Below are 26,108 nucleotides of genomic sequence, written 5' to 3' on the forward strand. Positions count from 1 at the left end.
GTGAGAGAAAGAGCAGACCAATCAGTGAGCTCACAGTGAGTTAGCAGGTGCTGCTACAGATCCATCAGTTAGTGCAGGACTCTGAACTCCTTTACCTATGAGTGGGATCCTGTCTGAAGAAGAAGGCAGAATATCATTCAGAATCAGCTGCATCACTGTGACAGCCAGCAGCACCGTCACCTTGAAGCTCAGCTTCTCACCTCCACTTTCTGAGATCAGGAAGGAGGCCAAGTCCAGACACAGGAAGAACAGGATGGGGACGATGAAGTTGGCCACATAGAGGACTGAACGCCTCTTTATGGACATCTGTGAAATCATAGTTCAGATCAGTTTGGTCTTCCTGTTCCAACACTTCAGTTCACAAAGCTGAACAGTCTTTGAGCCTATTGCAAATCAATCAGCAGGTCAATCTGCAGGTTAGTATCATATGGGTTATCATAGAGTCCAAGTCTTTGTTTAATGCTCACTGTCTCTCTCTTTAGAGACTGAACTACACTCACCAAGGGGTGTGGAGAGTTTGGCCATTTCAAACCAATATTAGTGTGTGCATGTTCAGTCATTAAACAAACGGGACCATTAGTTCTAATGTTCTGTTATGGAATGGCCCACATTACACCATAGGCGCGACACAGGTGCATATTACATAGTGATTAGGACAAACCTCCCGGAAAACCCCATCGAACAAAGTCAAACACGTGACATTTTTAAAATACCTGGCTACGTGTGGACATCGGCTAGATGCTCTTTTTGCCTCTCAACCTGACTCATTCATACCCCTAATCTTTTTTTTGTTTTTTTTTTGAGTACATTTTGGTTATAAACTGTACGTTTTCCTCACTAATGGCTGGGTGTGCATACAGGTCCATGTTGTTACATCTATAGAAACCAATACATGAATAGAGTCTTGCTTGCTTGGAAGAGATGAATCAATTAAATCTATGAAAATGTGTGTGTGTGTGTGTGTGTGTGTGTGTGTGTGTGTGTGTGTGTGTGTGTGTGTGTGTGTGTGTGTGTGTGTGTGTTGTGTGTGTGTGTGTGTGTGTGTGTGTGTGTGTGTGTGTGTGTGTGTGTGTGTGTGTGTGTGTGTGTGTGTGAGAGAGAGAGAGAGAGAGAGAGTGTGAGTGTCTGTGTGTGGACTTCTACTGTTGATACTCACTGTGTAAACCAGCACACTTGGGAGGATGTTAAAATCCAGGGCTATTGTAGTTTCCGTGGTTACATTCACGAGAAGCCACTCTGATTCAGCCTTCATGTGGTAACGAGTAAAGCGTAACATGTGTTCATTGGTCAAACCTGAAAGAAGCTCTATATGTCCCCCTGGTGTTGGAGAAAGAAAGAGAAAAGTGTGAGTCTTTCCTCCCAGTTCTAACAAAGACAGAGTGCTGGTCTTGGTACTAAGAACTCCTGTACAACCCCAGGGACTCCAGACCCATTGACTTTGGTGAACTGTTCTGGATCTGTTCATTTTTGCCCCTTTTTCCAGAGAGTATTAGAAATGGCTACAGGAGGAAGTAATGGGAGCAACTGTACAGAGCTTTAACCAATCAGAGCCATGTAGCATGACTTAGAGCAACTCAGAGCACGGTACAGTTTGCCTGTGTGACCATGTCCTCAAATACCGCTCCCTGGCCAAGCATACAGGGGCTGCAGAGAGATACATCGTGTGAGATAATTTTTTAAGTGTAAAGTGTCCAGTTAACACTCTACATGCACGCAGACCTCATGTCGGCCACCCAGACAACGACAATGTCACTGCCCTGACAACACTAGAGTAGATGGTGTGATGGCCCCAGCTCCTGGGAAACTTTTTACGCCAAGTTTGAGCTGCTAGCAACTCCCAATGGCTGGTCCCCAGCTGAAAGAGCTGTTCCCTACATTTCTGCATTAGAAAGGGAGGCAAGACGACAACTGTTGGATGGGACCACAGCTGACCTAGAAAAGCCACAAGCTATATTCAAGGCCTTAGACAGACATTTTGGAAACAACACTCCTGCAGTCGTGATTCAATTCAATGAGCAAGTGCGAGAACATGGAAAAGTTAGGTGTGTTTGCAGCTGAGCTGCGCTTCCTCACCCTAAAAGGATTCCCTGATTTTGATGATTTAACCCGACTGGTGTTAACTAAAGAAGCCTTCTTTCGCAATCTCTCACCTCTCTTGTTACGCCAGCAGTCATGAGCATAGCATGATAGTTGTGTGATTAAGTTCTTCTCTGGGTACACACTGGATTTCTCCTCTAAAAACATCAGTCCACCTAATATCTGTCCACTTGCTGATCTCTTTTGTCCACTCACTGCTGTTTCAAAAACCTGGGAGCTATTTACCAACCGTCAAAGTGATGATATTAGGTTTCAAACTGTTTTTTGGGGGGTTAACTCCCCAATGTTGGTTGACAAACCATTATTCTCTGTGATGCGTGGTAGTGGATAAACATCAGAGGTTCTCAGTACTCAAGTTCCAATAATCAGTGATGTAACATGAAAAATAAAAACTTTCACAGTCATACTCACAGTGATGTTGGACTGACTTGAAGGTTAGGTTGCAGATCTGAGTGTCAAAGGGAAATTTGTAGAAATCCATCTTACAGGTGCTGACTAGCACCATGCCACTCTTTTGTTGTGTATAGCCTCCAGACCTCACCACAAGATACTGAGTGTTAAAGAGCTTATCTGTGATTGTTCTGAAAGAGAGAAAAAAAAGTCACTCTAAAAACATGCTGTGAATTCAAACTGATGAATCATTTGATGAAAAAGTCTCATTGTGTTTTTGTTTGAAATGAAGCCCAAAAGGTTGAACAGATAGATACCTGAGTGTTTATTCAGAGAAAAATTTCAACATTTTCAGTCATCAGTCATGAGCTCATCTCAGTGATAAAATAATAAAAACACTTTGAATGCACAGATTGAGCCCTAACACCTCAGACAGCAGCATGGACACATGCACTGTAAAAAGGAAAGCTTCAATCAATTGAAGTGATGTAATTTTTTTAATCAATCCAACTTAAAATTTTAAGGTTTTAAGGTTTCCATTGTATTTTTGTGGATCATATCAACTTGAAATTATGCATTGCTACAACTAAAAAAAAAGGAAGTAGTGGGACCAACTCTAGCTGTCAGTGGTCCCTGGCGCTGGCTGGTTGTCTGTGCTCCACAGCATGGGCTGTCTGGCTGCCCATGCCCCATGGCAGTGAGGGCTCCAATTAAAATAATCTCTCAGTGATGCAAATTTAATTTAACTGAAAACAAAATCCAGTTTACGATTTCTAATCATAATTCTTAGTTAGTTATTTTTTTATTTTCCGGTCATTGCAAATCAAATACACTTATTTACATATATATATACATATGTCCCAACATATCTAAATATATACATAAATACATGTAGATCCGCCCACACATACATGTATTCTCACACATATACAAACATACACATAACCGTATGCAGATCAATGTACTTGGTAGTGCTGACCGAAAGGGTTTAGGCTGAAGTTAAAACTTATAATTGCCTAACCCCCGTAGTAACTCATCAACACATCTCATTTAACATATAAAGCATTAAACACACGGTACACGGTCCATGCCAGAGGGCACAGACAGCAGGTCCGTGCCATGTGGAACACAGAAAGCGTGTATCCTTGGCAGGTTAACATCTCAATATACAGCGGTGTCTAATATCCACTGCATTCCCTCCTCACTCACGGTTAAAATCAAGCAAATACAACAGGCTGTAAAGTAAACTGTACAAGTAGACATAGAGTAAATTCATCTTAAGACCATTAGTTATATTTACTAAGCTATTTAAGTGCAATTATTTTTCCTAGATCATTTTACATAAGCTAAACTTGTCACAATGCAATTAAGTATAAAAACACCTTGTCAGATTTTATTAATGGGTTTTGCAAATTACTGAGTTGAAACAACTGAAAACTTTACGTTGGACTAATGCAAAATGTAGATTTAAGAAAATTCAAATTTTTAAGCTCAATCTAATCAATCTGTTGTGTTGATTGAACTTATTAACTTCATTTCATATAACTTAATTTAGGTGTGGCTAATTGAAGCAATAATTTGAGTTGGTCCAACTGTTTTCTTTTTACAGTGTGGAGAGAGGACTGGTGCAGAGGGACTTGGTACAGACCCATATCTTGGTAAACTCTGGATGTGAAATTAAGTGTCACCAGTAGATTATCAATCAATCAATCAATCAATCAATCAATCAATCAATCAATCAATCAATCAATCAATCAAGTTTATTTATATAGCACATTTAAAAACAACCAAGGTTGACGAAAGTACTGCACAGTCTTAGAACATAATCAAATGAAATAAAAGCATTAAGTTTAGCTCTGCCATCTAGATTTTTTCATTTCATTTCATTTAACCTTTAATTAAATCTTCAGGAATCATTGAGGGAGAGCCCTAATTTATAATGATGTCGATAGCACAACAAAAACAGCTGTGACTGTGGTGTGTGTGTCAATGAGCAGCTGAATAATTGAATTTCCCTTTTGGATCAATAAAGTATCTATCTATCTATCTATCTATCTATCTATCTATCTATCTATCTATCTATCTATCTATCTATCTATCTATCTATCCAATAAACAATTTATAACACAACATTAAAAGCAGTTACATTCAAAGGTACAGTAGTTGGTAATCATAGTTTTAAACTGACCAATAGAAACCATTTTGTTGAGCTTCAGTGTATGTTGCAAGATGTTCCAGGAGGATGCTGCAGAGGAACTAAAAGCAGCTTTACCGAATTCAGTTTTAGTCTGGGGAACATCAAGCATCAGTAAATCTGTTGAACGTGTGGAATACTCATTATTTGACCAGATCAATAAAGTGCTGAGTTATGGTGGCATGTTGCCATTCAAAACTTTATAAATAAACAGCAGCCAGTGCTTCAAGATAAGATCTTCCTACAAGTTCAATGGTGGTCCTTTAGAACTGAAACACCAGTAGATCTCTGCTCTGGCTTGATAATCCACATTCTTGCTTTAGTGGATCCTTACAGGCCTGTTGAATCCTCTTTATCTCTAAAGCTTCTGTCTGTCCAAGGGTTCATTCAATGGATCCATCTATAATAAAGCAGAATAAAAACCAGCACAGGCTGAATCTCCTCCATGCTTACAGGCTAACTGTAGAGACACACCGGACCATGACAGCCTGTCTGTTCCATCTATGGCGTTACCTTTGTTGTATGACCTTTGTCTCTCTCTTACTGCCCTCTGCTGGTCTGGGTGTGTAATGCAGTCCCTTTTATTGCTTCTCAGCACCAGTTTGGTTTGTTTAACTTTCATGAGACTACACGCCACAGAGGAAATGCAGACAGAAAAGGGGCCATTTATGTTTTTGGTACTTCTGGTTGAAAAGCATCTTCAAAAATGTGATGTTCTGGAGGCGCCTGGGCTCTAGGGGGGGACAGTCTGCATGTCTATTTGGCCTGAGGTGGCTCAGGGGTTCAGGGTACTGGGGTTAGTGAGGAGCACGAGGAACTGTCTGATGAGGAATACTGATTCTGTGTTTTTGACAAAGCGAAACTTAATGCAGTCAACAAGGAGCTGCAGGGAAAAGAGCCGCACCTGTCTTATATTACCAGCACAGTGCATGTGTTCAAGGAGAACAAAGGTTTATGACAAAAACTGAAAGATTTTGGTCAAAAAGCCAAGTACACAGAGCTTTTTTCTGCTGTGGAGGACATTAAGACAAACTCACATCTCTTCAATGGTTAAATCTGGTTTCCACAGCAGCTCAGCAGGAACAACAATCTCATCAGTCCCACAGAAATCTCTCTTTTCCCATTGGATGAATTCATTTTCCCAGCTCTAAAAAGAACAACATGTAAAATCTTGAGTCATAATTTTGTCTTTTAACAGAGGTGTTTTTTTATATGTCAACCATAAGGCCTAAGAATGACTCACCTTCATCATACGAAAGTAAGCAACTAATTCCTGTTCCTTTTCTTTCTGTGAGAGGAGAAAAAGTCCTGATCAACCAAAGGTCAGATAAACCTACGTTCAGTTATTATCAATGGCAGAAACAGCTTTAATAAACATCAAAAACCTCTGAAAAGGCTGAGTCATGTCACAGATGAAGCAGGAGAACAACAAGTTAGTCACATGACTGTGTCTAAAAAGGAGCCTCCAGAGAGGATTCCATCTTCTATACCAGTGTTTCTCAATCCTGGGGGGTATTCCACGAAGCTGGCTTAGCTCAAAGCCTGGCTTATTTGGGTTAGCCTCGCTAACTTTAGCGAGAGTTGGGTTCCACAAACGAGGCTTAGGGCTAGCGTGGCTTGGTAACCATGGTAAATTAGCCAGTGCGACAAGCCTGGTCAGGCTAAACGTCAGGCTTACCTTAGCTGCGTCTCAGAGAAGGTCTGACTGGCTTCTAAAAGACGCCTCGTGAACTGCAGGTGTCACATTAAATTAATCTATAACTGTAATAGATGATGTTCTTGTTCGTAAACATAAACTGAGACCTTTTGGTAACTTTTCTGACACCTGCTTAAAACCCAAAAAGTCAGAAGGATCGTGAGGCTCCGCTTTCACGGTCCGTATTCATACTGAAAATCAAGATCAAGCTTTTGCCCTTCAGCTCCACGGGAGGTTTCCGTCCTCCCTGAGCTCGCTTTAGAACACCTGGGTGATCCTTTGACAGGTGAACCGCCCCAGTTATACTAGACTGGAATAACCGTGAGTCAAGACATGTCAGATACTAGACTGTCTGTCCCCAATGCAGGAAAGTCGGTGGTTGAGAGGTTTGTCATGACTCTCAGCCATGTATTTGTTTGTTTTGTTTTGTTAGTTGTGCAGACCTCTTCCCTGTGTGTGAGTGAGTGTGTGAGCCCAACAGATGGAGATGGAGGATGGTCGGTGGGATTGGTGCTCTGCTGGAGGACGGGTTTTGAGGGGGAGAGCTCCGATTGGAGGGATCAGGCGTCTCCATCTTTAAAAGCCAGAGGAAGCCCCGCCCTTGCTCTCTCTGACTTGCCACGCCAAACAAAGGGCCGTGTGCTGCCTGTTTGTCCTCGTAGAGCCTAAGTGAGATTTTTGGTGAAGCCAAAAGGGCGAATTTTCAGGAGGGAGAAGCCCGTTTTCTTTTATTGGTACTTTTCTCCTGTTTTTGTTAGATTTGAGTTAGGTAAGATACGTGTCATTTGTTTTTCATTGGTTATTTTCCACAGGTAAGGTTAGGTTCGTAGGAACGTTTTGTTTGTTGTTTTGGGCTGTGCTCACGTTTAGAAAATAAACCTCCTGACCTAATTTAAAACCTGTTTCTTTGGCCTTTGTTGGGTTGGGCAAGCAGAGAGGGCTCTGCATGTTGTGTCCTGGGCACCCCTAGGCCGGGGACGTAACAGGTTAGAGAGTAGGGCACAGTCGCACGGTGATCCATACTTTACTTTCGGCGTGGGTTTGATCCCACCAGTGGTAACTATTTGAAATATCTGATTTAATTTCTTCTGTCACCCTCAAAGTACAGTCAACATATAACAGAATAAAGGCACAAATTGTCTAATGATATAAAAGGTGACAACAGCCACAATTTTCCATAGAAATACCTTCTTTTTACCAGCAGTCCATTCAGATCATGATGATAATGTAAAGGTGATTCCACATGGTGAGATAACTTAATGTCTTCCCCTTATTTAGATATAGGGCACTGTATCACTGACACATCTCATCTGACAGCTGAATCATCTCTAATAAAAAAAAGACATCTCATCTACATGTCTTTTTCTGCTGTTTTAGTCTGTGTTTGATGAAACATCACCCCATGAAGTATATAGGCCTATATATATGAACAGCTTTAATTTAATCAAGATCAATCTCCTCTGGGCCACAGCAGTGTGAGGAGCTTCAGAGTGAGAAGAAAAAAGGTCATCAAACTCAGCAGAAACAGTCAGTGTTGATTTGACACATAAGCATGACATTCTTGAACCAGCAGTGTCTCAGGCTTTAATTATTGCCACCGTGTTACCCATTTATGTGATTTTCACCTTGTAGTCATCATACGACTCCATGAGGAGTTTTTTCTCCGCTGAGGGAAGCGTCCCCGCTCTCGGTTTTGACATGATTTGGTCATTTCGACAATCGACACGTTGGGGCTTTTTATCTACCCTGGACGCGCGCTTAGCCACAGCTTGGGTCAGCCTGGCTTGAATAAGCGTCTCTGAAAATCAGCTGAGCCTCGTTAGTGGAACGACTTGCAGCTAAGATTGAAGTGGCAGCTTATTCAAGCCACGCTTACCGGCGATAGCCCAGCCTTCTTTAGCCAGCTTCGTGGAATACCCCCCTGGTCCTGGAGGACCCCTGCCCTGCATGTTTTGGATGTTACCCCACTCCAGCACACCTGATTCAAATGAATGGCTCGTTATCAGGCTCCAGCAGAGCTTGATGACGAGCTGATCGTTTGAATCAGGTGTGCTGGAGTGGGGAACATAAAAAACATGCAGGGCAGGGGGTCCCAGGACCAGGATCAGGAAACACTGATCTACACAACATGATATAAAACAGAGATTCAGAGAATCTGATGGAACCTCTGAAGAACAGGGGCACGAACCAAAACCATACTGCAAACACTGCTCTGGTCTTTTTATGGACAATTCCATAAGATGAAATGTCAAGAAGCAGACACCATCATCCAAATACTTCTGAGACACAAGGTAGCCCATCAATGCTGTTCCCTCCTAACTCATGGTAGCAATGATTGTTACGTTTTTACAATGAACCGTTCTTTGATCTGCACTGTTAACCCAGAAATTTTTAAAATAAAATCTTCTAAGTAATGTTTAATTAAAAAAGAAGTTTTGTTGGATTTCATTGACTATTTAAGTGCAATTTACCATTAGACATTAATTTGTGTTGTGATGATGTTTTTTAACAGTGAGTGAGGAGGCAACACAGTGGATATGGGACCCTGCTGAACATTGAGTGGTCGCATGGGGGGATAGGTTGTCTGTACTTCACATGGCACTGACTGTTGATCAGTCCTCCAGGGTACAGACCAGCTGTCTGTGCTCTGCTCATGGCACAGACTGGATGTCTGTGCTTAATGAAATGGACTGGTTGTCTGTGCTTCATGACATGGTCTAGCTGTCTGTGCTCTGTATGGATTTTTTTTATTATCAGAGGTCCTCAGGTAGACTTACCCTTTGCAAATAGGGCTGAAGTCCTGGGTAGTTTCTGTTGAACACCTGGTGTCTCGTGCACACCAGAAAAATATATGTATTTTTAAAATTTTTCTGCCCATGTCCCTTTGGGGAACCATATTTAAGAAAGTCAAGCATCTGGGTTTTTTTTGTTTGTTTGTTTGTTTTTTAACAGATAGGGGCTCTGTGAGTCTCTGGACGTGCTCACTGGTTGATGGCCCAGACTAACTGCAGAGTTTGAGCTCTACTCCCACAGACATAAAACCATAAAGCAGTGATGTGGCTTTGACAGAAGAAGAAAACAGAACAGTAAGGGTTAAAAACACTTACCACGTCTAGAATGCTGTAGAGATATATAAGCAGTGTTACGTTTGTGGGCCTCCAGTTATTTTTGGTTGGCCTGGCCAGGTAAAACTTGACTCTGTCCGTTAGATTTAAGTGGTTTATCATGTTAGCATAAGTACAATAATCTGGCATATCACCTACGGAGAAAACAAGACATTGTCAACATAGTATTTTCCCTGTAAAGGAAGCAGTCATTAAATCTGACTGTAGACTGGTGACCAGTTGCTTCATGTTTCTGCAACTGGTTTGAATAAAATATTTCTGTAAACTGGTTTTACCCTAAACATTATAAACACAGCCATCTCTGCTTCAGATCAATATGAGTCTGAGAAACAGGCCCGTCTGTGTGTCAGCTCTGCTTGGGACAGGGTCTGCGTGCAGAGCCGGAGGAGACCACTGACTTTGACACAACTGCAATTCCCTCCAAGCAACGGAGACACAAAAAGCTGTCTTTCTACTGGTTCATTTGCAGCTTAATCCAGAAAAAAAAAAAAAAAACGTAAAAACTATTTGGCTGCATCTGTCTGCTGGAGGTCATCATCATCTTCACTCCTTGTCTCTCTCTGTGTGCCCCACCCACTGCACCAAAGCATAGGCAATTTCAAAATAAAAACAATCATTTCAAAATAAAACTGCTCACAACACACAACATAAAACAAATGAAACTCAAATATGAAACTTGAATGTGCTTTTACAACTTCCAGCAACAAAAGGGTGATTATCGGATGAACTTCACAGAAAACATTTCCTGATATTAACTACTTACAAAATTACAGGTAATTATATTGTTTTATTCTGCTTAAAGTAAAAACCTTCTGTACCTGTCTTTCAAGAAACAGTGCATTGTTAAATGTAACTTGTTGTTTTAACATAAAAATTGGAGTTAAAGGGCTGCCTAAAAAAATTTAATTTAGAAAAAATAAAAAAATCAACAATAGAAGTTAACCTGATTAAATGTCATGATTGCCATGTCATGTGTGGGTTATTTGAGTTAATACCAATGTCTGGTAGAAATTTTGTTTGAATTGCATCTTTGGAAATAAATGTGATGAGAAAAAGTTGAGGCGTTCAGTACTTATTTCCCCCACTGTATGTTTGTGCTTCAAGGAGATAAAAATAGTATGTTTTTGAGGTCGCTGCGGTTGTCAAAGAGAACAATCTACGTCTGCTTTTTGATACATATATACATACATATACATATATTTATTTTTTCTGCCCATGTCCCTTAAAGGGATCCATATTTTAGAAAGTCAAACATCTGTTTTTTTTTTTTGTTTGTTTTTTATTTTTTAACAGATAGGGGCTCTGTGTGTCTCTGGACTTGTTCAATGATTGATGGCCTGGCTAAATACAAAGTTTGAGATCTACTTCCACAGACTTAAAACCATAAAGCAGCGATGTGGCTTTGACAGAAGAAGAAAACAGAACATTAAACCAACCCAAAAACAGCTAAGTACGCCAAAGTGAGCCTTCAAGAAAAATGACAAATAGATTTAAAATCAAACTGCAATCTTAGCAGGATGTGTTCAAGAACCAAAAACAACATGGCAGTGAAAGCTAGCTTTACTGTGGCTGAAGAAATTTCCCACACTGCAAAGTCTTTTTCAGAGGGAGCATTTTTGAATCAGTACTTGCATTTACTTTTCATTACATTTAGCTACATTTTATACTGTTTTTCAGTTACATCTGGCCCTTTGAGGGAGACCATGATGCTGATGCAGCCTTCAGTAAAAATGAGTCTGACATCCTTGCCTAACAAGTGATTTCTTCTCCAGCTCAGCATGGCAGAGTGTGTGAACAGAACTGTGCCCTGAGTCAAGAGGAAGGTTAAAAAGAAGAGCAGCTTGTGGCAATAATTCCAAGACAATGTCTGAATATCAAGTTTTCCTTCATTCAGCTCCAGTGTTTGGTCAAACGAGCTAAATGTAACAAGAATTCACCAAAAACTCAGAATGTGTACAAAACTACATGAAACAATGATACAGTCTTATTAATTTATACAATAACATTTAAACAATAACCTTCATTTATAAATTACTTTAACAAACAAATAAACAGAGGGACTTACCTTTCCCAGAGAAGTACTGATAGTAAGGAGGCTGAGTGTGACTGGAGCTGCTTCCACCTGACACAGAAAGCACGCTCAGCTTCTGATTGTAGATTCTATCTTTGCATATGCATCCCCTCCTTTCAACAATCAACGCTTTTCCTGCTCACAGAGCTCACAGCTCACTGACACACCATCAACACTTTGCTTCATGAAATCCACTCTGCATGAATTGTTGTGAATAGTTGGAGTAAAAGTGGAGAGCTCCACAGCAGCATGCATCAGAAAGGAGAGCAGATTACCTGTGAGGAGGAGCAGAAAGAGGAACCCTGCAAACATCATGACTCCAGGAGGAACGTCTCCAGTCACTAAGGATCCCTGTCCCTGAGACTCTCTGCAAGATTCTGACTTCACACATCACTGCCTTGTAGAGGAAGAGGGCAGGCCACACCTAGATCAAAAGCTTTTATCCTTCCTCCAAATGGCATCAAGATCACTCATTAGCCCACTGTGAGTAAATCCATTATCTCCTCCAAACAAAGCAGTTTACTCCTCTGTACATCCTGTGCGGTGGCTCCAAAGTTTACTAAGAAAAAGCTCTTTAATGAAAGAGCTTTACCCAGCAGCTTCCTCACATTTATATGTCATTCCTCTATTAATCCTTGAATCCAGCCTGTTTTTAACAGAGATCAGATCACTCCCTGTGGCGGAGGTCTCTTCAGTCTCCGTACCTACGAGAGCAGATAGCTGGGGATTGAGTCAGCTAATGTTACGAGTGTTTCTCATTGCACAGATAGACCATGGCATGCTATGATTTCAGAGTTGAAGAACACAACATGCATAACAAATGAGCCTGAGGGGTATTCTAGCAAATACATTTTATTCAGATGTTGTTAATGGTGGGTGTGTGTTCATCCGGTAGCCAGTTGGTTGATTTAGCTGCACCACCTATAATGGTATGGCCACACATGACGCAAATTGGCGTCGAAATTACATACAAAGTCAATGCAACGAAGCGTTTGGACGCAGATTCACCCTGGATGCCGGGTTGGAGTGTCGGTGTGTTTGGGGCAAGGGCGGACTGGCCATCGGGAGCACCGGGAGGTTTCCCGGTGGGCCGCTGCCTCAGTGGGCCGGTACGACCGGCCCACCCGACAGCACACGTTCTGTCCGACGACGACGGGGGGGGGGGGGGGGGGGGGGGTAGCGGTGTTACGCGTCCCGTTGTCATGGGCTGGACCGAGTTAAAGTCCAGGGCTGATTTTCAGTCCCAGTCCGCCACTGAGTGGGGTGTCAAATGCCTCAACGCTCTAGTTAAAAATATTGAACTTTAAAAGCAAATTCACATGAGGTTGTGCCGCGGTAGCCAATCAGCGATGACTTCCCCTTCTCAACGTCATTGATTTGATGTGATGCTCCCACCACCTGCTCCAGCTCCAACCCCGCTGAAAGATGGAGGAGAAAAAAATCTGTGTGGTGTGTCAAAATCCAGAGTAATATGATACGATGTGTGTAGCTACTCCACAGAGACCGCAACAAAAAGGAGAAGGCTTGGGTGAAAACCGCTGAGGAGACAGGTTTTGAAGGTAAGTTCTGTAAATATTTGTTTCCAACTGGATTTGCCTGCACAGGTCATCACTGAGTCCGACTGTGTTTTCCTCTGTGGAGTTTTGTCGTAAAAGATGGAAGAGCCTCAGGGACACTTTCATGATAGAGAGCAGGAAGGAGAGGGACAGCGGCAGAGCCAGGGAAAATGTATGTAGCTATTACATTCACTGCTGCAGAAGTCTGCTCATTTTAACAAAATGCTTTTGTAAAGCTACATCAATAGTAATGCCAGAATATCACATATGTTTGTTGCCTTATTGTTCTGTGAAAAACACTTGTGATGTCAGCTCATGATGCTATGATTTATAAGACTTGTAACTTTTGCTGTTGTCTGTTTTGGCAAAGCCTCCTCCAACCACAAGAGAGGCAGCGTGCCAGTGTGTTGTTGTGAAGAAAGACACAAGGGACACTGGATGTCAAACAGACCGCTTTGTGGAGAAATGGACTGTGTCCACAAAACTGTCCAAAAGAACACTTGTCAACAGCAACAGTTGTAGCGGGTTTGACGGTGTAGTAAAAGCTGGGGTGCCAGTCAGAGTCACATCTGACTGGCAAAAATGCTGTCAAACCATACAAAACATAAACAAGATGCACACAGCAACTCAACTTAGCCAAAATAATGAGAAACACGATCCAATTCATTTTTCAGGCCGTGTATTGTGCAATATGTGAAAACAACAGTCCCCAGTGTCAGAATCCATTCCTAGTCCAGTTCCAGTTTTTCACCCTTTCCCCCCTCCATCACAACTCAGTCCGTTCCAGTGTTCATATGTCCAGGAAAACAACTTAACAATCTGATCTGGGTTTTACTGCTTACCTCCACACAAGCAAGTCAGAAAACGAAATAGAAAGAAGCGTCTGTGTTCAACAACAATATGCAGCGCTTTTCAAAACGTATAGATTGTTACTCAAGCTACTGAGGGTCAGTATATATATATATATATATATATATATATATATATATATATATATATATATAATAGAAAAGAATAGAAAATACTTTATTTATCCCCGAGGGGAAATTCAGGAGTCACTGCAGCATTTAAGAAAACAAAAGTAAGAAAGAGTATAGAAAGTGCAAAAATGTCCATAAGAAATTAGATGACGACATCCCGCCCACCACTTGTCCACCACTCTCCAGCCCAGCCAGTCTCCACCTCCCCAGCAGTCTGTTCAGTCTCTATCTCCTGGATCCTGTCTGCTCACAGCAGGCGAAGCTCCTCCGATGTGTCGCGGCGTCCGATGTCTGCTCCGTCAGCCACGTCCGTGAACAGCATGATGCCGCTGGATTAGCACAGCTAGCTTATCCATCCCCCGGAGCGAGATCCCACGTTCCCAACAACGATGGATGGAAGGGCAGGTCCACGTCGTCACCTCCCAGCTCACATCCGAGAACCAGCACTTCGTCCTCACCCCCTCCTCCTCAGCTCGAGGGAAATCATCAAGCCCTACACTAGTTAGCATTGACATGCTACAGGCTGCTAACAGCTAATTTCACAAGTAAACAATGCAGCCATGGTTACATGTAGGATCTCCAGACAAACACAGGAGAAAAGTAGTAAAAATATCGCCGAAGCCACAAAAAGTTTGGTGTCCGTGACCGACAATGAACCATACAAAGTGATGATCCACTCCAAATACAAAGATGACGAAAAAGAGACGAAAAAATTACAAGAAACGGACACAGACGAGAGAGCTGCTGCAACAGGCAGCTACTTGGGCAGCGCCTAGCAACCAATATATATATATATATATATATATATATATATATATATATATAGAGAGAGAGAGAGAGAGAGAGAGAGAGAGAGTTTTCCATTGTTATTAGCAAGGCAGTTGATACGTAATTATTTAGTTTGGCTCAAATTTTTCCAACAGGATTCTGATGGGGATGATAGGCAGACTGTTGGTGTGAAGATGGGTGTCCTCACTGTTGTTGTTGATGATGGTGCCCCTACTGCGTTTCAAATGATCAACAACATTGCTGTTGTTCTAGAAGAGAACATCGTCGGCACAGATCTGCCTGACCCACCGACTGCATTTGCCTACCTTTTAGGTCTACTCTATACACTGTCCCACAACAGCATGGACTGCAGTAATAAGTTGACCTGTGCCATGTTTAGTGATTCAAACACTGCGAAGAAAATGCATTGTGGAAGAACAAAGACAGAAATGATAGCAACTAATGTGCCAAATGTGACCTAATATGGTCTTAAAACAGAATCTATCACATCATATGCTGCTGACAATGCCAGTGTCTATTATGGCAAGCATCACTCCGTTTACCAGTTATCATAGAGTGACAACAGTTGCATTTTGAAAGCAAATTGCCCAGCCCATGTTGCACACAGTGCCTATAAACATGCATGAGAACAGCTGTCAGTGGACATAGAAACAGTTGTCTTAAAGGTTTATAGCCACTTTTTTGTCATGTCTTACAGTTTGGGACGTCAAGATATGTTTCATTCATCATACTATCATCTTTTGCATCATGTTAGCTGAATGGATGGACAAGAAAATGGACAGCAGTTTTCCATGGCCAATCCATGACCACACAGCTACATTTTCAGAGAGAATAATCATCTAGTGATTAAAAATGTTGAATCATGTGTTTGTTAAAAACTCAAGGCTGTGTCCAAAGGTGTTGGCAGGTCACTCTTGGCTTAACTGTTTTGATTTTTCATTATATTCCATCATTGCTCACTGTACAGCTATAAGGGCTCCATTCTCTTATTTAAATCATACCAACAAAATCTACTGACACTGTTTTATTGTATGTACTTGCTTTTTGTTTGTCTGTACCTTTAAAAAAACATGTTTGATTTAATATGTTTAAAAACCAATGTGAAAAAAACAGCTCCAGAATGAGTAAGATATTATTGCCAGCAATCTGTTCTACATGAGGGTGGATATATGGCTGAGAAGATGAGGGATTCAAATAGTTAGTCAACCAGCACTTGTGTGCTTGGAGTGTATATAGAATATGCTATATACATTAGTCAACATCACTAAAATGATTGTACAGACAGTGCAAGTTCATTCTCAGATGCTAAACCTTACTGGTCTTTAAAATGAAATGTAATTTGATCAACAGCACAGTGATTTATGAATATTTAAGATCAATACAAAAAAAAAAAAAATCTGACTTACACAGATTGTTCCTTTGCCTCCAGTGGCCCATGGTCTGCCTGATTAATGTTCTGGGCATTCTGCAGGGAGTAGATGTTGAGGCAGACTGGCTCAAGGCCTGGATGAAGAGTCATGCAGCGTGGCTCTTTCCAGGATTTTGAGACCTAATTTTACATACTTAACCATTTTTTTGATCTTTCAAATTTGGCTCACTGGTCAATGACACATGTTTCTTTGCTGTGACAAACTAATAACATAAATTTATTTCTGCTTTACACGGACTTTAAAAAATAAAGAAAACCTGTTTCCTGAGTGCTGTCAGGGGTTTGGTGTAGGATGAAACAGTCAAAGGTGCTTTTTGGCAGGGTGCTGAAAGTGCCAGCAAGATCAAAAAACAACAGGGAAACACAACACAATTGGTCGAAAGTGCATCTCATTAGCCAATCAGAAAAATTATATGGTTGCTAAGAAAGAGGGGAAGTTTTGGGAGTTACAACATGCCCAAAGGTCAGTTTTGGTCTATTTGTGAGTTAAATGTCATATAGGCTTCGCCCTCTAAGAGCTATCGCTTTTGGGTTTATCCCTCGCACATGCGCAATCCTTAAGATTTCTTTCGTACCATTGTTCCCACGCAGTGGCCCCTATCATGTCCTCATCTTGGGTATATCATACCTGCGTGAACAGCGATCTGCTCCCACTTTTTCTTCAGCCATGCAGCCTACACTGAAGACCCCACCACACTTCACTACACTTTTATCAAGACGAGTGACTTTGATTATGACATCTACACATCTCTGATCCATCAGACTCTGCTCTGGTTGTGGTGTCGGCTACATCCTCCATAAAGACCTCCATCGCCAAGGCCAAGTTTGACTGAGGGAGGTAGACGCTCGCCACGCACTAACTGATATGACCATGTGTGACGCCTGCACTGTCTTGCCACCTATGGAATGCGAGCAACGCCTGGAGTTCTTCACGGAGAAGCGGAGGAAGAACAGCGGAGAGAAAGACGAACCTTAAGACAACTGGGCTGGCGATCCTCTCTCCGGAAACAGCTTGCAGGCGGCAGATGTCATTTAATATTTTCTCCTCAAACTCAAAAAGTGGAGTTCTGGCAGACACGTTTGGCTGAAATGTTTCCGTCCAGGCAGCTGATATCTTGGGTCCAAGACACAGACCAAGTTCTTGAACCCATCCCTTCCCACTGTCTGTATCGGCACCATGTCACTGGCAAGATACTTTGCAACAGCCATAGTGATGTCTTTCCATTTCCTGCTGCTCCCCTCATATGGCACAGCAGCAGTGAGTGTGGCTGGTATTGACGTTTGCTGTGCTCTCAGGTGCGCTCCTTTTGCGGAGCTGCCGGCTGCAGCAAAACCACTGGCATTTTTAGCTTCTTTATACTTGGTATGGCATGGTTCGGAGGTAGTGAAACATATTGCTAATGTTGCCACCTTTGGCTGACAGCACGATGGCACATTTTGCAAATCACAGTGTCAGACATTCTAAAGCTGAATCACAATAATAATAATAATTAAAAACGTTTTAATGTGTTTGGATTACTTTGTTCGTGTGTAATAGTGTGTTCAGTGAGAAGTGTAGTTTTTGTTTTCAGAACAATGAGGCAGTTCCTGGCAAATATTCTGTATAATCTGCAAAAACACCTGGAAATGTCCTGTTTTAATGCAAATAGTTAATGTTATTGTTTGCTAAATTTGTACATTGGCGTTTAAAATGTACTATTTGTTATATTTCCTAAACAAATTTAGGTCCAATGTGTCCATACATCAACATGATAATCTTCATGAATAATCACAATAAATACCAATACACATATTGGCCCTCATTTATCAATCTTGCCTGGGAATTGGCGCAGATCTGCATGTAAAAACGCTCCTAAGGCAACGTTCACGAGTGATTTAAGAAACGTGCGTACCAGGTCCAATCAAGGCTACCCCTGATCAGCTGTTGATATATGTGGCGGCTGAAAACAAGCGTAATTTACATAACACACCCCTTAATATTCAAGGTTCAGCTGGCCGAACCCAAGGAATTTACAACATGGAGGGAGGCATTACGGGAAAAAAGGGAACTTCTTCATGCTGGTAATGGACAACTATACGGTTATATTTAAGCCATCAGAAACTGAATTTGAATTAAAGTATTGAATTTGAATTAAAATATTGAATTTTAAAAAGCGTGATGTGTAATGGAGTTTAATGTTTTAAAAATGGATTTATTTTTCTTAGGATTTATTTGGATTTTTTGGATTTATTTTGCCGCTTTATGCTCGCCCCGACGCAGCGTCAAATCACGGTTTAAAAATGACTTTGTATGTAACATCAATGTGCGAAAAATTTGTGACGCTTTTAGTGGGTACACACTGTATGAGGTTAAATTTGTGCCATCAGAAACTGAGTTTGAATTATAATATTGATTTTGAAAAAGCATGGTGTATAATAGAATTTAATTTTTGAAATTGAATTAATTTTTTTTATTTGAATTTGAAATTGTATTTCACCTTTGAAAATTCAACTCTTTTTATAATTTTCGTTCAAAAACACAGAATTCAATTTCAATTCACAAAAGGCAAATTCAGTTTTAAAATTCAATTTCAATTCAGAGCGGCACAACCATGACATCATCTTGTGTCTGTAGGGAGACTAATCCAGCACAGATTCACAGGCACCCTCTGTGTGTTTGGTAGAGAGGAGGAGGAGGAGGAGGAGGAAAATAAACAGGCACATACCTGTCAATATATCAAGGTTGGCAAAATTAATGAGCTTGTTTTTATTAATTTGTTCATTCATTAAATGATTTATTGATTGTGACAGGCCTACAACCTAAATTGTAATACATCTTCTATATATATAATGCATAAAACATGCTGTGCTGGCATTCATGCTTTCATTTAGTTTTATTTCTGGGACTGTGTTGTAATGGCACGACCCTTTTCGAGTCGGCGTTTAAACACTCAAGGGGGAGAAACTTAAAGGAAACTGGTTAATTCGGCCGACAAAGCTTATTTTAGTTTCCACAAGTAATAAATGTTAAACAAATGAAACCAATGAACTCTCAAAGGACCGTGTCCAAAAAAAAAAAAAAAAAAAAAAAAAAAGTTTACCAATTAATCAAACTGTACAGAAGCCTCTACCGCGCACCCGATGCGCAATGGTAATCAAACACAAATATTCTCACATATAATGCCCCAAACACAGTCTTTTCCCATCCTAAATAATGTAAAAATTCCCCTCTAATGGAAATTACCCTGCTTGTCCTTTTTCAAGTCCTTTTAAATGGTCTTTCACACAGTTTTTTGGTCCAATTTCCAAACGGAAGCCGCAGGGAATCTTTCGAGCCCGAAAGTAATCCACACAGGAAAAAAAAAAAAACAAACCCCCAAAAATGTGATCGATCAACCAATAAACACTGGTATACCAGGAAAACTGCAAAAATAAAACAATCTCACCACTTTTTGAACAAAATTGAATCCACAGAAACGTCGGTCTGTTCCTTGCACACACTCTTGGTCCCAGGAAGCGATAATCCGAGGGGATCCGTAGGGATGTATCGGCACACTCATTACAACCCTCCGGGACGTTTATTAGTGATGTGCGGATCAATATTGAAATATTGATACTTCCAATACCAGCTCTCTGTGCTCTAAAATCGATTCTAAAACCATAATATTGATACTTTTGATACTTCAGTCATTTGAGGTCCTGTAAATCATTAACAGAAACACAGTGAGTCACCAAATTGTTAAGGACGTATCTGAATGATACGCCGTTCTGTTGGAACTACTTTTCCTTCCGCCAGACAAGTGCGTAATGCGTCAGTGCCGCTGTACACTGCTCAGCCTGTCACTCACTTTACGCTGTCACAGGAAAGAATGGTAAAGTGCAAAAGAAGTCATGTGTGGAGCTATTGTAGCAACACAGCGATCCTTATTAAACACCTCAGGTTGAATCATGACCAAGAATACGAGGCATTTATGATGAGCGGGACAGAGGAGGAGGAGAGGTCAGCGTCAGGTGCTGCTAGGGTGAGACACACGTCTCTAAATCCTTCAGTGCTGCAGACAGACACCATCCAGGTACAGAGCAGTGGCGGAGCTAGACTTTCATCCATGGGGTGGCCAGGGGGTGGCCAAGGCTATTTCAGGGGGTCCACAGACTATAACATTGAATTTGTTTCTCGACTTATTGATTGCATTCGTAGTGTCAAATGTTGAAATGTACATACTAAGCTCACAGGAGATGAGATTTATGAATATATAATTTGCAGTTTATTAACAATGTAGAAACTGTGAAACATACCTTTGCAACAATTTTTCAATAATGCATTAAAAACAACAAATTTAAAAAAAAATTGTGAATTAATAGTTACATTCCCCCCCCCCCCCCCCCCCCCCATCAATATCTTAAGAATGCAGAAAATGTAAAACACAACTTGGTAACAACTTTTCAATAACTCATTCATAATAACTCATTTTTACAAAACACATTCATAGTTACTCACACAATATCTCTCTCTCTCATACTCACACTCTCTCTCTCTCTCTCTCTCTCACACACACACACACACACACACACACACACACACTAACACACACACACACACACACACACACACACACACACACACACACACACACACACACACACACAGTGTGCAGGTTTTCATCATGACAAAGGGTACTGTGTGACTCTTAAACTATCCTTGGTCTAGGTAGAACATAGTGAAGAGCTTAGTCATAACCAGAGACACTAGCTCACTTATACAAGTTCAGAAAAGCATGATCCTTCGGTTATGGTGAGAAATCGCAAAACGTTGCACAAAGTCATCCATGTTGAGGGCACGTGCCCTTCTTGACTCGATACTGAGAGTTCCAAGGTGGCTTAACCTGTCATCAGCCATGGTGGTTCTGAGGTGAGTTTTAATCAGTTTTAAAGCAGAGAAGCTTCTTTCACAGGAAGCAGTGCTGACTGGAGTAACAACAGCAATCTTGCAAAGTCTGAATATCTCATGGAAAACCTCTTTGTAAGGCTCGAGAAACACAATGAAATCAAGCAAAGTAGATGGTCTGTCTAATCCACTTTTCACTCTCCTGTCTAGAAGTCGCTTGGTTTGGTGAACTTCATGTTTGAGGTCACTGAGGTCTGACTCAAAGGTCTGTGCAAAGGCAAATAGAGGCTCCTCACTTAAGAAAGTTGCACTTTTTGGGTTCAGGGACTGCACACCTTGCATGATCTCACAACTTTTTTTTGAAAAACGCCTGTTCAGCTCAGTTATGAGACAGTCAATCACTTGATAGAAGAGTGATCTGTGGAAGCCTTCATCATCACAGTTTCTCTGTCCTACAGTGCTCATCACCAGTGAGTCAAGAAATCTTGAGCTTATTCTAGAATGTCTTTTAGGTTGTGTTTGTACACTGATTTTGCACTGCTCAGCAAGCTCCTCAACCTCTTTCCATAGTTCATCAAAGTAATTCTCAGTTCTGTAGTCCTGGAAAGTGTCTGTAAGGGCACCCACTAGATCCACAGCCCTTGCTAGATCAAGAGTGCTGGACTGGAGCATGTCAGAAAGACATTTGGCATCACCAAGCACTTTACAAAAGGTAACCAAAAGCCCCATGAACTGCAGATCTATCTGAGAAAGAAGACCCCTTGCCTCCACTGACCTTTCTCCGTGTCTTTCAAGTGAAAGATCCTGCAACAGTCTAAGAACTGCTGGCAGCCTGTCTCTCAGATTACGGCACGCTGTGTATCTGCAGGCCCACCTTGTGTCTGTAAGTGCCTGTAGCTCCCTGGGCTGCTGTGATGGATACAGCTCTTTCTGAACTGCAAGCCACTTCAGATGCACATATGAGCCAGACACAAAGTTATACAGCTGCTGCAGCAGTGCAAAAAAATCAACAACCTCGGGCACTGCTTTTGTAGCATCAACAAGAACTAAATTCAAGCAATGCGCATTACAGTGAACGTAAAATGCAAATCTGGCATTGTTTTGAATTCTTGCAGATACTCCAGAATGTTTACCGCTCATGACAGATGCACCGTCGTACCCTTGTCCTACAAGGTTATTTCTGTAGTCCAGACCATGCCTCTCTAGACAGCTGACAATCAATTGACTGAGACCTGCTGCATCAAGGCTTTCAGCTGCCTGGAAGCACAGAAAACTTTCATGAATGGCACCTTTGTAATAATACCTTATGACTATAGACATTTGTTCTTTTTTTTGGAGGTCTTTTGTCTCATCTGCAATCACACTGAAAACTTCATTTTCTTTTACTTCTTTGATAATTTCAGTCTGGACCATCTCAGCTAAACCCTGTAGGATTTCGTTTTGAATTTGGTGGCTTGTGTATTTTGCATTGCCACATGCATCGAGCCTCTTTTCAATGAATTTATCGTGTTTTGCTATTTCATCCAGTATGGCCAAAAAGTTCCCCTTATTATGAGAGTCCTCAGACTCCCGATGGCCTCTTTGTGCAATGTTTTGAGTTGCCGTTAACAGAAAAAACATTTGCTATTGTTTTCACATAATGTTGATTTTCCTCCACTTTTTTTTGTCGGTTCATGTTCAAAGAGTTTAACATGGTTGTGTTCATCTCAGTAGCCTTTTTACACTGATTCCATGCATACATTGCATTGACATGCATTTCTGATTTTGAGTGGAGTTTAAACCCAGCCTCCTTTGACAACGCTTTCTTCCAATTGGAGAAGCCTGACTCTGAGGAAAAGGCAGAGTCTGGTGCATTAGGCAAGGAGAAATGTCTGCAGGCAAAGCAGTAGGAAGAGTCTTTCAGGATTGAGTATTCAAGCCAAGAATTGGCTCTGTACCAGGCACTGCAGAATGCCCTCTTCCTTGATCCATGCTGGGTTCTGGGGAAATGTGTCAGACAAGGCTGAACTGGTCCCTCCTCTTTGCATCTTGAAATATCTGGAATACAAATAAAACAGTCATGAAAACACAATTAAGGGATCCAGAAGATTATTAGAAAATAACTGCAGCTAGCTATCAAGTTTCAGGTAAGTAGACCTACCACCAGGTCCTCTCGGCTGAGTGAAATTCGTGCTGGGGACAGCTGGCTCTGGGTCTGGCTCTTGTTGCTCATTGGCATCCTCATCCTCAGAGGCCTCTGTGTCCTCCTTAGATGGAACTACATTGTAAAGCGTAATCAAAATAAAAAAGGCAACCACCATTAAAAAACAACACTCATCAGGACCAACATTTAAAAATATCTAAAACTAAGCTTAATTACAGAACTGAGCATGTGACTGTTTCTGTCTATGCTCTGACCTGGTGATGATGGGCTTTGCTGTGTTGTGCATTCTCTCTCCGGACTAGTCCCAGGAAGGGAGCTGCCACCTTTGTCTTCTGTGTCCTCCCTCAATGGAACTACATTGTATAAAAGTATTAGTGTAAGCAAAATAAACATACAATCGCCATTAAAAAAAAACAACACACATCAGTAACCAACACTTCAAAATATCAAAATAAATAAATAACTCCGACACATTTAAAATTTCCAGACCCTAATTCCCAGACTTCTCAGTAACAAAGTCAGAAATCATTTGTGACATTTGAGTAATAAGATGTGTATCATGTGAATAGATTATGCAATTCATCATGCAAATCATTTGTTATCATTATTCTGAATTTGTATCCCATTATGTCACTGAATTATTTCCAGGAGATTGTAGATAGGTGTATGCAAAATAATTAACCCAAACATCTCAAGATAACCCAGATAAGTATTAAGATAAATATATTTCCATACTTTTTTTTTTTCTTTTTTCCATACTACAGACCTGGAAATGTAGAAAATCAAATTCCATACTTTCCATACTAGCGTAGGAACCCTGAAACTTAAAATTACTATTGAAGTGAGCATGTGACTGCTTCTATGCTCTGACCTGGTGATGATGGGCTGTGAGCATCAGATTCTCTCTCCTCCTGACTCGTCCCAGGATGGGAGCTGCTAGCAGACCTGAATTCTGGCTGTCTGCCTGCCTCATCTTTTCCTGACTTGGTTCTCTTTACAAAGAGGTCATAAATCTTCTCCCCCTGCCTTTTCATTCTCAACTGACCCTATGAAAAAATAAGCCAGTCTTGTTAACGTTACTCCTAGCATCACTTATGATCACACAATGTTATTAAATCCCTATTTCAAGCCTAAAAAATGTCAGTGTAAATAAAAAAACGTAGACCAATGTTTAATATTCAGACTTTACAGCTAGTTGACAGCAGGCTAACTACCGTGTTCACGTTACGTTTCATTTAAGGCAACGGAGCATGAAACAGCTAACTGGCTAATTCTCCAGTTTTATATCTCTAGAATCATTGGAGAAACACGTAAAATCGTATAAAAATAGCGACCCAAATGAATAAAATGTAGACGTTAATATTGAGCGGCTGTAGGAAGCTAGACGCCATGAAATGTAACGTTAACGTTTGCTTGATGTCGTGGCTCTCTGCTTGTAGCAACAACAACAAAAATCTATCTACAAAAGTTATTTTAAACAGTGACTCATCAGGACACCAGCGTTTAACTTACTTTACGACAAGGATTTCACTGTCCACGAAAGGTTTCCTTCGTCTCCTTTTTCAACAATTTGTTGATCTCCTGTCTCCAGCAAAGATAACGGTCTTCAGTTCGAATCAGATTCAAATCTTCCTCTGCTTCAGTGGCGATTCTTCTTCTTCTCCTAATGAACGTGGATTGCAACGCTTTGTGGTGCATAGCGCCAACTACTGTACAGGAGGGACAGCAGTCAATAGGCTTCACTGATTTAAAAATGCAACTGGCAGCTTCAGACAAGACGTACGGTGCTGCGATATGTCAAACATCTGGGGTGGCACCTGGGGGGTCCAATCAGATTTCAGGGGGGTCCAGTGCTACCCCGGCCCCCCCTCTAGCTCCGCCCATGGTACAGAGGGAGAAAATGTGGGGCTTTAAGTGTTGCTAAGCACTGTTGCTATTGTTCCAATTAATAGATATGTCTATGAAATAAGCCACAAAATAAATACATGCTTCAATAAATAACTGCATGAGTTCATTTAGAGTAATAATACATGAGTCAAGGAGATAATCTCACATAGGCAAAACAGCCTGGATTAATTCAGGTAAGGTTCCCTAAGGAATTTATTATTTGAAGTGGATTACAAACAACAGGTGTCAGTAAAGAACAGTTGCAATAAAACAGTCATGTTGAGTTAAGAAAACTATCTTCTAGAAAACATAAATAAAAGATAACATTTAATCTATAAAATATACCCATTATAAATTAACAACCCATCTGATTTTCTTTAACTGTTGAATAAATAATTCAAAATGTAGGTATTGACAAACTTGTGAAATCATCGGGACATTTATTCATTTAATGAAATACTGTACTGGCAAATTCAAGTTAGTGGAATGATTTGAAATGCGCTGATTATTTTTTCTTTAGATTTACCAGACCCATTACATGTATTTACACTAAGTATCGGTATTGGATCGGTATCGCCGATTTATTACTTTTTTATGGTTTTCCAGACCCTTTCTACAGGCACGCCTGTTTCATTGTCCTTTTCCCTCTCAACCTCCTCTCTGCCCCATCCCTGACGCCACGGCCTCCTTTCATAATTTCGTCCTTTATTTTCTCTTTTTCCTAACCATAAACCACTCATAAAACATTGCAACAGGTACCCCATCCTATCTTACATTTGTTTGAACAGGGATTTATTTTCATAGTACTGAAAACCTTTCATTAATTTCATTAATCACATTTTCATTCATTTCATTCTCAATAATACTTCCCTCATTAAATCAGATCT

The 26,108-nt window shown here is 41.0% G+C and overlaps 1 long non-coding RNA gene across 1 annotated transcript; it reads right to left on the reverse strand.

Annotated features, from left to right (window-relative positions):
• Positions 1-20,886: 20,886 nt before the first annotated feature.
• On the reverse strand, positions 20,887-25,188 carry LOC141796325 (uncharacterized). The gene is made up of 4 exons (XR_012598884.1): positions 24,847-25,188; positions 23,589-23,687; positions 23,332-23,448; positions 20,887-23,228 (listed from the first exon to the last, which is right to left on the reverse strand). It is a non-coding gene; the product is annotated as an uncharacterized LOC141796325 (long non-coding RNA).
• Positions 25,189-26,108: the final 920 nt, after the last annotated feature.

This window comes from Halichoeres trimaculatus, unplaced genomic scaffold, assembly GCF_033239565.1.
Source record: "Halichoeres trimaculatus isolate MK-OKI-2021-1 unplaced genomic scaffold, fHalTri1.1 fHalTri1_scaffold_10, whole genome shotgun sequence".
Classification (NCBI taxonomy): domain Eukaryota; kingdom Metazoa; phylum Chordata; class Actinopteri; order Labriformes; family Labridae; genus Halichoeres; species Halichoeres trimaculatus.